Source organism: Procambarus clarkii, unplaced genomic scaffold (assembly GCF_040958095.1).
Source record: "Procambarus clarkii isolate CNS0578487 unplaced genomic scaffold, FALCON_Pclarkii_2.0 HiC_scaffold_140, whole genome shotgun sequence".
Lineage (NCBI taxonomy): Eukaryota > Metazoa > Arthropoda > Malacostraca > Decapoda > Cambaridae > Procambarus > Procambarus clarkii.
Window position 1 is genome coordinate 817,465 of NW_027189173.1, and position 17,333 is coordinate 834,797.

The window sequence follows — 17,333 nt, forward strand, 5'->3', positions numbered from 1 at the left end:
GGGGTAGAAGAGCAGAACCCCATCAAGCAGGTATCAAAATAGAAAGAAGCCAAACCCCCAATCATACCAGCGATACAAAGATGCGAGAAACAACTATACAGCAGTAAGGGAAGAGGCAGAAAGAAATTTTTAAAAAGGGATAATGGATAAATGTAAAACAGAACTGGGCCTATTCTAGAAATTCATAAACAACAAATTGCAGGTAAAGGATAATATCCAGAGGTTGAAAATAGGAAACAGATTCACAGAAAATGATAATGCAATGTCTGAAACATTAAACCAAAAGTTCCAAAGTGTGTTTATACAAAATGAAATCTTAAGAGAACCAGACACAATAAGAATTTCTGAGAACATCATAGAGCGTATAGAGGTGTCTAGAGATGAAGTGGAAAATATGCTAAAGTAGCTAAGTAAGAACAAAGCAGTTGGTCCAGATGGAGTTTCACCATGGGTTCTGAGAGAATGTGCATCTGAGCTCAGCCTTCCACTTCACCTGATCTTTCAGGCATCCCTGTGTACAGGAGTCATAGCAAACATGTGGAAAAAGGCTAACATAGTTCCAATCTACAAAAGTGGCAACAGGGAAGACCCCACCTCTCTCAGTTATAGACCTGAATCATTGACAAGTGTAACAGTGAAAGGATTGAAAAAAAAAATAATAAAAACTAAATGGGTAGAACACCTTGAGAGAAATTATATAATATCACACAGACAGTATTGTTTTCGATCTGGAAGATCCTGTGTATCGAATTTACTCAGTTTCTATGATTGAGCCACAGAGATTTTAAAGGAAAAAGGTAGTTGGGTCGACTGCATCTATCTAGACATAAAAAAGGCTTTCGACAGAGTTCCACATAAGAGGTTGTTCTGGAAACTAGAAAATTTTGGATGGGTGACAGGTAAGCTTCTAACATGGATGAAAAATTTTCTGACTGATAGAAAAATGAGGGCAGTAATCAGAGGCAATCGGACTGGAGAAGTGTCACAAGTGGAGTACCACAGTACATGCACCAGAAATGTTCATTGTCTACATAAATGATCTACCAGTTGGAATACAGAATTATATAAACATGTTTGCTGATGATGCTAAGATAATGGGATGGATAAGAAATTTAGATGATTGTCATGCCCTTCAAGAAGACCTGGACAAAATAAGTATATGGAGCACCACTTGGCAAATGAAATTTAATGTGAATAAATGCCATGTTATGGAATGTGGAATAGAACATAGATCCCACACAACCTACAAATTATGTGAGAAATCTTTATATAATTCTGATAAAAGAAAGAGGTCTAGGGTTGATTCTAGATAGAAAACTATCACTTGAGGCCCACATAAAGAACGTTGTGTGAGGAGCCTATGCCACGCTTTCTAACTTCAGAATTTTGTTTAAATACATGGATGGCGAAATACTAAAGAAATTGTTCACGAGTTTTGCTCGGCCAAGGCTAGAATATGCAGCGGTTGTGTGGTGCCCATATCTTAAGAAGCACATCAACAAACTGGAAAAGGTGCAAAGACATGCTACTAAGTGGCTCCCAGAACTAAAGGGCAAGAGCTATGTGGAGAGGTCAGAGGCATTAAATATGCCAAAACTAGAAGACAACAAAAAGAGGTGATAAAATCACTATGTACAAAATAGTAACAGGAATTGATAAAATCGATAGGGAAGATTTCCCGAGACCTGGAACTTCAAGAACAAAAGGTCATAGATTTAAACTAACTAAACAAAGATGCCAAAGAAATATAAAAAAATTTCCTTTCGCATACAGAGTGGTACACGGTTGGAACAAGTTAAGTGAGAAGGTGGTGGCGGCCAAGACCGTCAGTAGTTTCAAAGCATTATGTGACAAAGAGTGCTGGGTAGACGGGACACCACGAGCGTAGCTCTAATCCTGTAACTACACTTAGGTAACTACATTTGGTGTCAGCAAGCTTACCGTCGAAACACAGACAAACAGCCTGCCTATTATTCAAGGCCTTCTCTGAGTACTCTCTATTTTCTTCTCTGAGGCTATGGGTCCCTAATCTTGCACCAGAGGTGGTACAACTTTTAAGTTTTTAACTACTGCACTGAGCACCTGATTTTGGCAAAGACTTCTTAGTGCAATTGTCAAGGACATAGTTCTGGTATTTTTTTGTTTATAAATATTCAGGTATAGTTAATGTCAAAATGTTTCAAAACTCAACAATTTATATTTCAAAACAAAAAAAGTAATGAAAACATTACAAAACATTAAAATATAGCCTAATTAATTAATTAATAAAATAGCACAACTCTCAGAATGTCTAAAGGTGCTTTGAGCAATGAAGTAGTTAATTTTATATATATAATATTATATATATAATATTATATATATAATATATATTTACCTGTGACTACTGCTTAGCAAAAATTTGATCTCTGTGAAAATTGGTCTCGTCATTGCTAGGAGATATTTTAAGACCATGATTTGCTGTGGATGGTACTGTAGTCTTCAAGTCATCAATCTAAAAATAGAGGTAATCTTTTAAAATGTAAATTTTGTATAAAAAAAAATGCAAAAATAAATTGCAAGAATAATATGAAGTTATTATACAATTTTTTTTTAATTATTTAAATATTTGTGAGACATTATTAAGAAATGTATGAAGTACAGATTCTCTAAGACCTGATATGTATCTGCTTATGTTCCACCACATTACATTCAGGGCTGAAGAGAAAACACAGCCAGTAAGGTAATGATCACTTAGGATGGACTGGGATGCTACATGTAGGTTGGGGCTAAGCTGCGTGAGGCTAGGATGCCCAGCCTGCCTTGTCTAGGCTGGGCTGGGCTAGACAACACTAGGAAGGAGTCAACAAATCTCTGGAGTGCCTTACTTTTCCTGATATCCTTAAAAAAGCAAGAATGATGCCATTTTATAAAGGAGGCGAGACAGCAGAAATAAACAATTAGAGAAAAATATCAAATCTACTTATACTTTCAAAAATATTAGATTTTTTTTTTTACAAACATCTCTTCCTACTTTGTAAAATTCAACATGAATACAAACACACACACACATCCCTAGGAAGCAGCCCATAGCAGCTGTCTAACTCCCAGGTACTTATTTACTGTTAGGTGAACCAGATATAGAGAATAACCACAAAATCTTGTAAAGCTACTAGTACACGCAGCATTTCAGGCAGGATATATAATATTTATATATATATATATATATATATATATATATATATATATATATATATATATATATATAAATATATATATATATATATATATATATATATATATATATATATATATATATAACTGAAAACTCACACCCCAGAAGTGACTCGAACCCATATGCTATGCCCAAGATTACCATCCGAGTGCCAGCGGGGAAGTGGGTCAAATAGCCTCGGCTATCACTTCCTTATGTCTGGTCGTGATGGTCAAGCGGATTAAGACGTCCCTGTACATACCAGTTGCGTTGCTCCTGGCAGTATTGGGTTCGAGTCACTTTTGGGGTGTGAGTTTTCAGTTGCATATTGTCCTGGGGACCATTCAGGCTTGTTCGCATTTGTGTTCCTCACGTGTTGCCCCAAAAATGAGGTGACTTGATAAAATGCTATGCCCAAGATTACCATCTGAGTGCCAGCGGGGAAGTGGGTCAAATAGCCTCGGCTATCACTTCCTTATGTCTGGTCGTGATGGTCAAGCGGATTAAGGCGTCCCTGTACATACCAGTTGCGTTGCTCCTGGCAGTATGGGTTCGAGTCACTTCTGGGGTGTGAGTTTTCAGTTGCATATTGTCCTGGGGACCATTCAGGCTTGTTCGCATATATATATATATATATATATATATATATATATATATATATATATATATATATATATATATATATATATATATATATGAATACATACATACGGGACAAAGAGCCAGAGCTCAACCACCGCAAGCACAACTAGGTGAGTACACACACACACACACACATTTTATATATATATATATATATATATATATATATATATATATATATATATATATATATATATATATATATATATATATATATATGTCGTACCTAGTAGCCAGAACGCACTTCTATGCCTACTATGCAAGGCCCGATTTGCCTAATAAGCCAAGTTTTCATGAAATAATGTTTTTTCGACTACCTAACCTACCTAACCTAACCTAACCTAACTTTTTTCGGCTACCTAACGTAACCTAACCTATAAAAATAGGTTAGGTTAGGTTAGGTAGGGTTGGTTAGGTTCCGTCATATATCTACGTTAATTTTAACTCCAATAAAACAAAATTGACCTCATACATAATGAAATGGGTAGCTTTATCATTTCATAAAAAAAAAAATTAGAGTAAATATACTAATTCATGAAAACTTGGCTTATTAGGCAAATCGGGCCTTGAATAGTAGGCATAGAAGTGCGTTCTGGCTACTAGGTACGACATATATATATATATATATATATATATATATATATATATATATATATATATATATATATATATATATATATATTATATATATATATATATATATATATATGTCGTACCTAATAGCCAGAACGCACTTCTCAGCCTACTATTCAAGGCCCGATTTGCCTAATAAGCCAAGTTTTCATGAATTAATGTTTTTTCGTCTACCTAACCTACCTAACCTAACCTAACCTAGCTTTTTTTGGCTACCTAACCTAACCTTATCTATAAATATAGGTTAGGTAAGGTTAGGTAGGGTTGGTTAGGTTCGGTCATATATCTACGTTAATTTTAACTCCAATAAAAAAAAATTGACCTCATACATAGAGAAAAGGGTTGCTTTATCATTTCATAAGAAAAAAATTATAGTAAATATATTAATTCAGGAAAACTTGGCTTATTAGGCAAATCGGGCCTTGAATAGTAGGCTGAGAAGCGAGTTCTGGCTACTAGGTACGACATATATATATATATATATATATATATATATATATATATATATATATATATATATATATATATATATATATATATATATATATATATATATGAGTGTCAGACGATGGAGGAATGATTTTTTTTATTTAATTTATATAAAAAATTATTCCTTCTGAAGATGTATTAATATATGAAAGTACTTAAGGAAATTCCTGTTTCAATTCTTCCTCCGTGGTCTGACACTGTCACATTTTTCATCAAGTGTTAATTTTTGTGATTTACACACACGTGGCATGTTTACACACACATTATTTATATATATATATATATATATATATATATATATATATATATATATATATATATATATATATATATATATATATATATATATATATATATATATGTCGTACCTAATAGCCAAAACGCACTTCTCTGCCTACTATGCAAGGCAGGATTTGCCTAATAAGCCAAGTTTTCATGAATTAATTGTTTTTCGACTACCTAACGTACCTAACCAAACGTAACCTAACTTTTTCAGCTACCTAACCTAACCTAACCTAAAAAGATAGGTTAGGTTAGGTTAGGTTAGGTAGGGTTGGTTAGGTTTGGTCATATATCTACGTTAATTTTAACTCCAATAAAAAAATATTGACCTCATACATAATGAAATGGGTAGCTTTATCATCTCATAAGAAAAAAAATTGAGAAAATATAATAATTCAGGAAAACTTGGCTTATTAGGCAAATCAGGCCTTGCATAGTAGGCCGAGAAGTGCGTTCTGGCTACTAGGTACGACATATATATATATATATATATATATATATATATATATATATATATATATATATATATATATATATATATATATATGTCGTACCTAATAGCCAGAACGCACTTCTCAGCCTACTATTCAAGGCCCGATTTGCCTAATAAGCCAAGTTTTCATGAATTAATGTTTTTTCGTCTACCTAACCTACCTAACCTAACCTAACCTAGCTTTTTTTGGCTACCTAACCTAACCTTACCTATAAATATAGGTTAGGTTAGGTTAGGTAGGGTTGGTTAGGTTCGATCATATATCTACGTTAATTTTAACTCCAATAAAAAAAAATTGACCTCATACATAGAGAAAAGGGTTGCTTTATCATTTCATAAGAAAAAAATTATAGTAAATATATTAATTCAGGAAAACTTGGCTTATTAGGCAAATCGGGCCTTGAATAGTAGGCTGAGAAGTGAGTTCTGGCTACTAGGTACGACATATATATATATATATATATATATATATATATATATATATATATATATATGTCGTACCTAGAAGCCAGAACACACTTTTTGGCCTACTATTCAAGGCCCGATTTGCCTAATAAGCCTAGTTTTCCTGAATTAATATATTTTCTCTAATTTTTTTCTTATGAAATGATAAAGCTACCCATTTCGTTATGTATGAGGTCAATTTTTTTTTATTGAAGTTAAAATTAACGTAGATATATGACCGAACGTAACCAACCCTACCTAACCTAACCTAACCTATCTTTATAGGTTAGGTTTGGTTAGGTAGTCGAAAAAGTTTGGTTAGGTTAGGTTAGGTAGGTTAGGTAGTCGAAAAACAATTAATTCATGAAAACGTGGCTTATTAGGCAAATCAGGCCTTGCATAGTAGGCTGAGAAGTGCGTTCTGGCTACTAGGTACGACATATATATATATATATATATATATATATATATATATATATATATATATATATATATATATGTCGTACCTAGTAGCCAGAACTCACTTCTCAGCCTACTATTCAAGGCCCGATTTGCCTAATAAGCCAAGTTTTCCTGAATTAATATATTTACTATAATTTTTTTCTTATGAAATGATAAAGCAACCATTTTCTCTATGTATGAGGTCAATTTTTTTTTATTGGAGTTAAAATTAACGTAGATATGTGCCCGAACCTAACCAACCCTACCTAACCTAACCTAACCTATATTTATAGGTAAGGTTAGGTTAGGTAGCCAAAAAAAGCTAGGTTAGGTTAGGTTAGGTAGGTTAGGTAGACGAAAAAACATTAATTCATGAAAACTTGGCTTATTAGGCAAATCGGGCCTTGAATAGTAGGCTGAGAAGTGCGTTCTGGCTATTAGGTACGACATATATATATATATATATATATATATATATATATATATATATATATATATATATATATATATGGAACCCTCAACCCTATAAGTGGAGGGTTCCTACAAACTCAACCAGAGGTGGTACCCTCTATATATTAATAAAAAGGCAAGGCTATGCTAAATCTAGGCAGGGATTGGCTTGGCTAAGCTGGTCAGGGCTTGGCTAGGGTAGGAAGGACTGGTCATGTTTAAAAGCAAGGCAGGGTTAGGCTAGGCAAGACTAGGTAAGGGTATACTGGGATAGGCTTGGCTACGGTAGGCTAGGAAGAGGTAAACTAGGATAAGCAAGGCTGTGCAAGCACTATGCACAGCTAGAATGAACTATGCTAAGATGGTTTAAGCTGGGCTAGGTTAGGATAAGCTGAGTCATGCAGGGCCCCGATTGACCAGTGGAGTCTAATAGTCTAACCTTCTAGCTAGTTTGCTGACCTAAGAGTGTAAATGCCTAGCCCCTAACCTGAGATATATACAAAAGTTGTTACATTCTTGTACAGCCACTAGTACGAGTAGCGTTTCGGGCAGGTCCCTGGAATACGATCACCGCCGCGAGGAATCGTTTTTTCATCCAAGTACACATTTTACTGTTGCGTTAAACAGAGGCTACAGTTAAGGAATTGCGCCCAGTAAATCCTCCCCGGCCAGGATACGAACCCATGACATAGCGCTCGCGGAACGCCAGGCGAGTGTCCTACCACTACACCACCTGCTGCAATATTATTATAAAAGAAATATTACTTATTATAATCGTAAATACTAAATACCTGTTGTGTTGATTTAGGGGCGACGACGATCGTGGGATCGGATGCGAGCCACAGGTGGCCTACACCATGCTTTCTAAGGCGTCCCTCTCATAACAAAAACAAATCCGTGCATTCATACACAAACAGAGATCCCGTGGTTATGCGAATACTTGCAATTCTTTTACTTAAAATAATAACAATTAGATTAATAATAATTAACATAATTTTTACTCAAGGTTCATAAAAATCATTAATACTATTTTAAAAGAAGATTTATAAGACATCTAAAAACAGATATACAGACTTTGTGTGATATTTATTTCAACATTATATATTAATAGAATGTTGTAACTATTATTTTTAAATATTAGGTAGTTTCCAGCTACGTATATCGCATATAAACGTTGCAAAAAGATTTTAGACTGAATTAACACATTACACATTTATGGAGTAATTAACAACAAAACAATCTTTATTTTCATTGCAGAACATATATCAGAGCATACTAGTGACTCATACATTTAAAATAGTGTGATTTTTAATCAATTCGGTTGTAAACCCGCAGAACCGCCTACCCGCCAAAGACGTAACATAAGAAATGGTATATAATTCATTATTTTAAATTACATATATAATCATTAATAATTTTCGGCAGCTATCGAGGTTCTCCATAGGTAAATTCCTGTACTCTAACAAGATGCTACTTGCTGTTTAGCTGTTTAAATTCTTGGAAAATTGTAATGACCAGCGACATAAAATATAACAATGAAATAGTAGCTGGTAACTGTAGGTGAACGAAAAATTAAATTCCAAATTGATTAGATGTTTTTCTAAATATAAAGATCGACCTGAAGGAATTTTATGAATTATGGACTAATTAAACAAAAAAATAGGTAATTTTACTTGAAGAACAGATACCAGAGAATAGTTAGTGAGTACATTTATATTGTATAATGGGAGAAAGCCCCTGGTAGCCGCGAATTAAAATAACCACCTACATTAATTGATAACTAGGAAATAGTATCTGGAAACTTTATCTGAACGAAAACACAATACCAATTTGTTTAGATGTTTTTCTTAATATAAAGATCAACAGTAAGGAATCTTATTCATTATGGACAAATTAAAAAAAAAAAACGATAATTTTCATTGAGGACCATATATTAGAGCATACTTAGTCACTTATATATTAAAAGTATTGTGTATTTTGAACCATTGGGGTTGTAAACAAACAGAACGGCCTACCCGAAAAGTCGTAACATAAAATGTTGCATATGTTTGCTAATTTATTATTTGATAAATGATTATTATTAATTTACGACAACTATAGAGGTTTCCCATTAGTTAAATTACTGTAGTCTGACTAAATGCTACTACAAAACATATATAAATCCTGGGAAAGTCACAATGACCAGCGACATTACAGCATAGAGGGTTAAATAGTAACAGGCAACTGTCGGCGAACGAAAAATTCATTTCCAAATTTATTAGATGTTTTCCTAAATATAAAGATCGATAGGCTGGAATTTTCTGGATTATGGCCTAATTAAGCCAAAAATATATATATTTTTACTTGAAGAACAAATATCAGAGCATAGTCAGTGAGTTATAGAATAATAAGAGTGTGGTATTTCATTGTATAACAAGAGATAGTTCATGGAAGCGAAAATAGACGTTGTTTTACACAAAATAACGTCCAAAAACAGCCGTAGAGTCAAACGGCAAATGTTGACGTTCTTTTTAAGAGGACAGGTTGGGCTCCCTTCCCTCTCCTTGCATCTTTTTCTTGCATTTGCTGCCCTTACTATCTCGTCTCTCGTCATGTCCCTCTGAACTTATACCTCTTTGTAGTTCCTTGCATACCTCAATTTGCTCTTTTTTACTAGGATGTCCTCTTTGATGACCTAGCTCTTGAATACTACCTTGATCAATCTCTCTTTGTCTCTGTTGTACTGGCCAATCTGGAAAAACTGTTCTATGTCTCGTTCAGCCCCTTCCATTCCTTTCTCCTTTAATATCCCAGCCACTGCAGCTTTGTGTTTAGTCCTCGATTCCTCTCTTGTAGAACCCTCTTCTTCCTTCACACCTACCACTACTACAGCTCTTTTCCTTTCCATTAGCTGGCTTGTGCATCTAGCTTCCTCCTGTGAGGTTACTTCTTTCATTACAACTTCCTTGACTGTGGACATTGCTCCTGGGCTCTTCAGCATTTCACCAAAGGATGGACCCATTGTAGAGGTCCCTGCCATTGCTACATCTCCTGGTACCTGGGGGATGGTTGCCTGGGCCAGAGTCTGAGGAGGGCCTGTTTTTAGGCTTTTTATTTCCTCTTGCACTGCACTTAGTTCTATCTGCAGCATACATTTAGTTTCCCTCAGGTCATTCAATTCCCCACTGATCTCCTTCCATGCCTTAGCAATCATCTCCATGAATGACTCGTCCAGTCCCTCTCCTCCAGCTTCATTATGTTGTCTTACCATCCCGCTTGACCTGTGTGTGTTTACTCACCTAGTTGTGTTTGCGGGGGTTGAACTCTGGCTCTTTGGTCCCGCCTCTCAACTATCAATCAACAGGTGTACAGATTCCTGAGCCTATTGGGCTCTATCATATCTACATTTGAAACTGTGTATGGAGTCAGCCTCCACTACATCACTTCCTAATGCATTCCATTTGTCAATCACACTGACACTAAAAAAGTTCTTTCTAATATCTCTGTGGCTCATTTGGGCACTCAGTTTCCACCTGTGTCCCCTTGTGTTAAATAGCCTGTCTTTATCTACCCTATCAATTCCCTTCAGAATCTTGAATGTGGGGATCATGTCCCCCTAACTCTTCTGTCTTCCAGCGAAGTGAGGTTTAATTCCCGTAGTCTCTCCTCGTAGCTCATACCTCTCAGCTCGGGTACTAATCTGGTGGCAAACCTTTGAACCTTTTCCAGTTTAGTCTTATCCTTGACTAGATATGGACTCCATGCTGGGGCTGCATACTCCAGGATTGGCCTGACATATGTGATATACAAAGTTCTGAATGATTCTTTTACACAAGTTTCTGAATGCCGTTCGTATGTTTGCCAGCCTGGCATATGCCACTGATGTTATCCTCTTGATACGGGTTGCAGGAGACAGGTCTCGCGTGATATCAACCTCCAAGTCTTTTTCTTTCTCTGACTCCTGAAGAATTTCCTCTCCCAGATGATACCTTGTATCTGGCCTCCTGCTCCCTACACCTATCTTCATTACATTACATTTGGTTGGGTTAAACTCTAACAAGCATTTGTTCGTCCATTCCTTCAGCTTGTCTAGGTCTTCTTGAAGCCTCAAACAGTCCTCTTCTGTCTTAATCCTTCTCATAATTTTGGCATCGTCCGCAAACATTGAGAGAAATGAATCTATACCCACCGGGAGATCATTTACATATATCAGAAACGAGATAAGACCGAGTACAGAGCCCTGTGGGACTCCACTGGTGACTTCACGCTAATCGGAGGTCTCACTCCTCACTGTAACTCTCTGCTTCCTATTGCTTAGGTACTCCCTTATCCACTGGAGCACCTTACCAGCTACACCTGCCTGTCTCTCCAGCTTATGTACCAGCCTCTTATGCGGTACTGTGTCAAAGGCTTTCCTTTGTGTGTGTGTGTGTGTGTGTGTGTGTGTGTGTGCGTGTGTGTGTGTGTGTGTGTGTGTGTGTGTGTGTGTGTGTGTGTGTGTGTGTGTGTGTGTGTGTGTGTGTGTACTCACCTATTTGTGCTTGCGGGGGTTGAGCTTTGGCTCTTTGGTCCCGCCTCTCAACTGTCAATCAACTGGTGTACATATTCCTGAGCCTACTGGGCTCTATCATATCTACATTTAAAACTGTGTATGGAGTCAGCCTCCACCACATCACTGCCTAGTGCATTCCATCTGTTAACTACTCTGACACTGAAAAAGTTCCTTCTAACGTCTCTGTGGCTCATGTGGGTACTCAGTTTCCACCTGTGTCCCCTTGTTCGCGTCCCACCAGTGTTGAATAGTTTATCCTTGTTTACCCGGTCAATTCCTCTGAGAATTTTGTAGGTTGTGATCATGTCTCCCCTTACTCTTCTGTCTTCCAGTGTCGTAAGGTGCATTTCCCGCAGCCTTTCCTCGTAACTCATGCCTCTTAGTTCTGGGACTAGTCTAGTGACATACCTTTGGACTTTTTCCAGCTTCGTCTTGTGCTTGACAAGGTACGGGCTCCATGCTGGGGCCGCATACTCCAGGATTGGTCTTACATATGTGGTGTACAAGATTCTGAATGATTCCTTACCCAGGTTCCTGAACGCTGTTCTGATGTTAGCCAGCCTCGCATATGCCGCAGACGTTATTCTTTTTATGTGGGTTTCAGGAGACAGGTTTGGTGTGATATCAACTCTGTTACGGCCCTCTCTGGACGCAACGGGGTTCTTACTCTGATGTTGTTAGAGGAAGTTATATCCGACCCCAAGCCAGTAGTGGCTATCAAGGGATGTGATCCGTGACGCAAGTAACTTAAAGGGAGTAGGGAAAGAAAGTTAAGAACTTAAGATTATAATTATCACCATCACCAAATAAATAATATATAAAATAGTGCACAGGGGGAGGGGTATTAACACTATACAAGGGGATTGTCCACACAATTGTCTTCTAACTGAAGACTCTGGATCCAGACGCTCAGTGCTGAGTCCTCGGTGCTTCTTCGTGGCCTCACAATGAAATCTCTGCGAAGTTGAGCCTACCCTGGCCACAGGTCAGCCAAAACACAGGTCCACTGGGGGCACCGCCGTGGAGGCCATCAACCACACGTCCAGCTGGTCTGCTGGCAGGTTCCGGAACAGCAAGGCTGGTCAGGCCACTCCACGAACGATATAAGGGAAACGCCCTGGACAGGAGCCTCGTGTGACACCACAAATCACTCTCCCGTCCTCAATACCCCAGTGGACGATCGTCTCCAACAGTCGGTCCCGGGTAAACCTTTCACTGCCACTCCACTGGCAGGCTAACACACCACAGTGTTCTTCCGGGGGGGGGGGGGGGGACGACTTCGCAACTGCTGCAGCAAAGCTCAAGGTTTGGAGACGGCTGCCTCGGGTAGACTCACTCAACTCCCATTACAGCAGTCCCAGGTCGACTCTGTAAGCAGGCACGTCATCAATAACTGGGACACTAAAACACCTCACTTACAGGCTCAGACACAAACGCCCGACACATCCACTTCATAGATGGCGTTGTAGTCTGAGCACCACCTCACCAGAGGTCAGCAGCGGCGGTGTAGAGTGCTGAACGGGACTGGAAACTGGCCCTTGTGGCCGGTATTCGCCGTCCTCACCAGGTGTCGTCGTCCGTTTGGTGGGGGTTTCGGGAGCTGACCCACAGATGGCGTGGTCGTTACTGCTCCGTGCTCGGACGCTGGATCCGGGTTCGTAACAAACTCCTAGATCTTTCTCTCTGTTCGTTTCATTAAGTACTTCATCTCCTATTCTGTATCCTGTGTTTGGCCTCCTATTTCCACCACCTAGTTTCATTACTTTGCATTTACTCGGGTTGAACTTCAACAGCCATTTGTTGGACCATTCACTCAGTCTGTCTAGGTCATCTTGTAGCCTCCTACTATCGTCCTCAGTTTCAATCCTCCTAATAATTTTTGCATCATCGGCAAACATTGAGAGAAACGATTCTATACCCTCTGGAAGATCATTTACATATATCAGAAACAGTATAGGTCCAAGGACTGACCCCTGCGGTACTCCACTCGTAACGTCTCGCCAATCTGAGACCTCACCCCTCACACTGACTCGTTGTCTCCTGTTACTTAGGTACTCCTGTATCCAACGGAGTACCTTCCCTTTCACTCCAGCCTGCACCTCCAGATTTTTCACTAGCCTCTTGTGTGGCACTGTGTCAAAGGCTTTCTGACAATCCAAAAATATGCAGTCTGCCCACCCTTCTCTTGCCTTATTTTTGTTGCCTGGTCGTAGAATTCAAGTAACCCTGTGAGGCAGGACCTGCCATCCCTGAATCCATGTTGATGCTGTGTTACAAAGTTCTTTCGCTCCAGGTGCTCCACTAGCTTTCTTCGCACAATCTTCTCCATCATCTTGCATGGTATGCAGGTTAGGGACACTGGTCTGTAATTCAGTGCCTCCTATCTATCCCCTTTCTTGTATATCGGGACTACGTTAGCTGCTTTCCAAATTTCTGGCAGTTCCCCTGTTGCCAGTGATTTGTTATACACCATGTGTGTGTGTGTGTGTGTTTGTGTGTTTGTGTGTGTGTGTGTGTGTGTGTGTGTGTGTGTGTGTGTGTGTGTGTGTGTGTGTGTGTGTGTGTGTGTGTGTGTGTGTGTGTGTGTGTGTGTGTGTGTGTGTACTCACCTAGTTGTGCTTGCAGGGGTTGAGCTCTGGCTCTTTGGTCCCGCCTCTCAACTGTCAATCAACAGGTGTACAGATTCCTGAGCCTATTGGGCTCTATCATATCTTCACTTGAAACTGTGTATGGAGTCAGCCTCCACCACATCACTTCCTAATGCATTCCATTTGTCAACCACTCTGACACTAAAAAAGTTCTTTCTAATATCTCTGTGGCTCATTTGGGCGCTCAGGTTCCACCTGTGTCCCCTTGTGCGTGTGCCCCTTGTGTTAAATAGCCTGTCTTTATCTACCCCTATCAATTCCCTTGAGAATCTTGAATGTGGTGATCATGTCCCTCCTAACTCTTCTGTCTTCCAGCGATGTGTGTGTGTGTGTGTGTGTGTGTGTGTGTGTGTGTGTGTGTGTGTGTGTGTGTGTGTGTGTGTGTGTGTGTGTGTGTGTGTGTGTGTGTGTGTATGTGTGTGTGTGTGTGTGTGTGTGTGTGTGTGTGTGTGTATGTGTGTGTGTGTGTGTGTGTGTGTGTACTCACCTAGTTGTGTTTGCGGGGGTTGAGCTCTGGCTCTTTGGTCCCACCTCTCAACCGTCAATCAACAGGTGTACAGATTCCTGAGCCTATCGGGCTCTATCATATCTTTACTTGAAACTGTGTATGGAGTCAGCCTCCACCACATCACTTCCTAATACATTCCATTTGTCAACCACTCTGACACTAAAAAAGTTCTTTCTAATATCTCTGTGGCTCATTTGGGCACTCAGTTTCCACCTGTGTGCCCTTGTGTGTGTTCCCCTTGTGTTAAATAGACTATCTTTATCTACCCTATCAATTCCCTTCAGAATCTTGAATGTGGTGATCATGTCCCCCCTAACTCTTCTGTCTTCCAGCGAAGTGAGGTTTAATTCCTGTAGTCTCTCCTCGTAGCTCATACCTCTCAGCTCGGGTACTAGTCTGGTGGCAAACCTTTGAAACTTTTCCAGTTTAGTCTTATCCTTGACTAGATATGGACTCCATGCTGGGGCTGCATACTCCAGGATTGGCCTGACATATGTGGTATACAAAGTTCTGAATGATTCTTTACACAAGTTTCTGAATGCCGTTCGTATGTTGGCCAGCCGATGATGTCGCTGATGTTATCCGTATGTGTGTGTGTGTGTTTACTAGTTGTGTTTTTGTGGGGGTTGAGCTTTGCTCTTTCGGCCCGCCTCTCAACTGTCAATCAACTGTTTACTAACTACTTTTTTTTTTTTTTTTTTTTTTTTCCCACACCACACACACCCCAGGAAGCAGCCCGTTACAGCTGACTAACTCCCAGGTACCTATTTACTGCTAGGTAACAGGGGCACTTAGGGTGAAAGAAACTTTGCCCATTTGTTTCTGCCTTGTGCGGGAATCGAACCCGCGCCACAGAATTACGAGTCCTGCGCGCTATCCACCAGGCTACGAGGCCCCTCATCCACCAGGCTACGAGGCCCTACATGTGTGTGTGTGTGTGTGTGTGTGTGTGTGTGTGTGTGTGTGTTTATTGTGGGGGTAGCACGGTGGGGGGTGGGGTTAACTGGTGGAGGGATGGAGGGAGAGGAAGTGAAAGGGAGAGGAGGAGTGAAAGGGAGAGGGGGAGTGAGGGAGAGGGAGAAGGCGAGCGAGGGAGAGAGGGAGAGAGGGAGAGAGGGAGAGAGGGAGATAGGCAGAGCGGGGGAGAGATGAAGAAGGGGAATCAGGTGGGTGAGGACGGAAGGTCATTCCCGGGGGTGAGGACATTGGCGTGTTTTGGTGAGGTGGGAGTGGGGGCTTATCGGTGGCGGTGTAATGTAACACACAGGTGTAAAAAAACTAGTACCAAGCTGAGACTCTCGAGCTACTTTTTCGTATTTTAACTTAAGTCCAAAGCTAATTATTATATCAAAAACACTACACCTTGTATGACTGACTGTGAGAGGCACTCACCTCCAAGTAAGCAACCCAAAGCACAATTAGGTGATTTATGAAGCGATGTCCACCTAAATTGTTGACGTTCCCGCCAGAGCTCCTCTCCACATGGTGGTTCAAATTCTTCCCTTCTCAGCCCGCTGGTGCCACTGTCTTGCCACAGACTCGTTCTTTTTTTTTAAATCCTTATCCAATGTTATAAGAATTCACTGTAATGCATTATCACTGCGTTGCTGTACCCTTCATATGACCAAAAACTATGTTTTGGGCTCACTGGTACGTAAATATCCCGAGAATATTGAACTAATTCGCGGACCACCGTCCTACACGTGTGCCTTTCCTGGCCGTCCTGTGTTCCCTGGCCATCCGTCCTGTGTGGTAAGTGTGGGTACCTCTCTGGTACTGTGTGGTAAGTGTGTGTACCCCCCTCTGGTACTGTGTGGTAAGTGTGGGTACCTCTCTGGTACTGTGTGGTAAGTGTGGATACCCTTCTGGTACTGTGAGGTAAGTGTGGATACCCTTCTGGTACTGTGAGGTAAGTGTGGATACCCTTCTGGTACTGTGAGGTAAGTGTGGATACAGGTTATTATTACATTACGGTATTATTGTTGGGTTTTAGTGCAAGTTATAACAGCAGGTTGTTATTTTGGCTTCTTGGTTATTGATATTGATGGTGATTAGTGAGGTGGGTTATTATAGCACGTCACTTGGGAAGTTTTACAACTGATTGTTAAGTGTGATCATTTACAGAGGCTGGTTGTTGAGGCTAGTTATACCAGGCTATTAGGGAGAGGTTATTTTGGGAAGTTGTTATGTGAGAATATTAAGGCAGGTTACTGGTGCACAGAGTTATGAGGAAGTTGTTATACAGGGTGTTATAACATGCTTCTGTGTTTTAGAATTTCCAGAAGATATTACATGAAGAAATAACTTTGATGTTATTTCTGTATGTTGTTGCATCAGGTTATTATGATGTGTTATTACTGGAGCTTATTAGGGCGAGGTATTAATGTTGGAAATTTCCAACACTGATACATTACTATTATATCATAAAACATCACTATTGTATACTAAGTACAGTAACTATTAACTCTACTAACCGTAGTGCTAACATAAATTAATACTTCTTTATCTTTACCTTTATTGCTAACATTCTCACGACATCGAGAGGCAGGATTGCATCAGATAATGTCTATCTAAACATATTT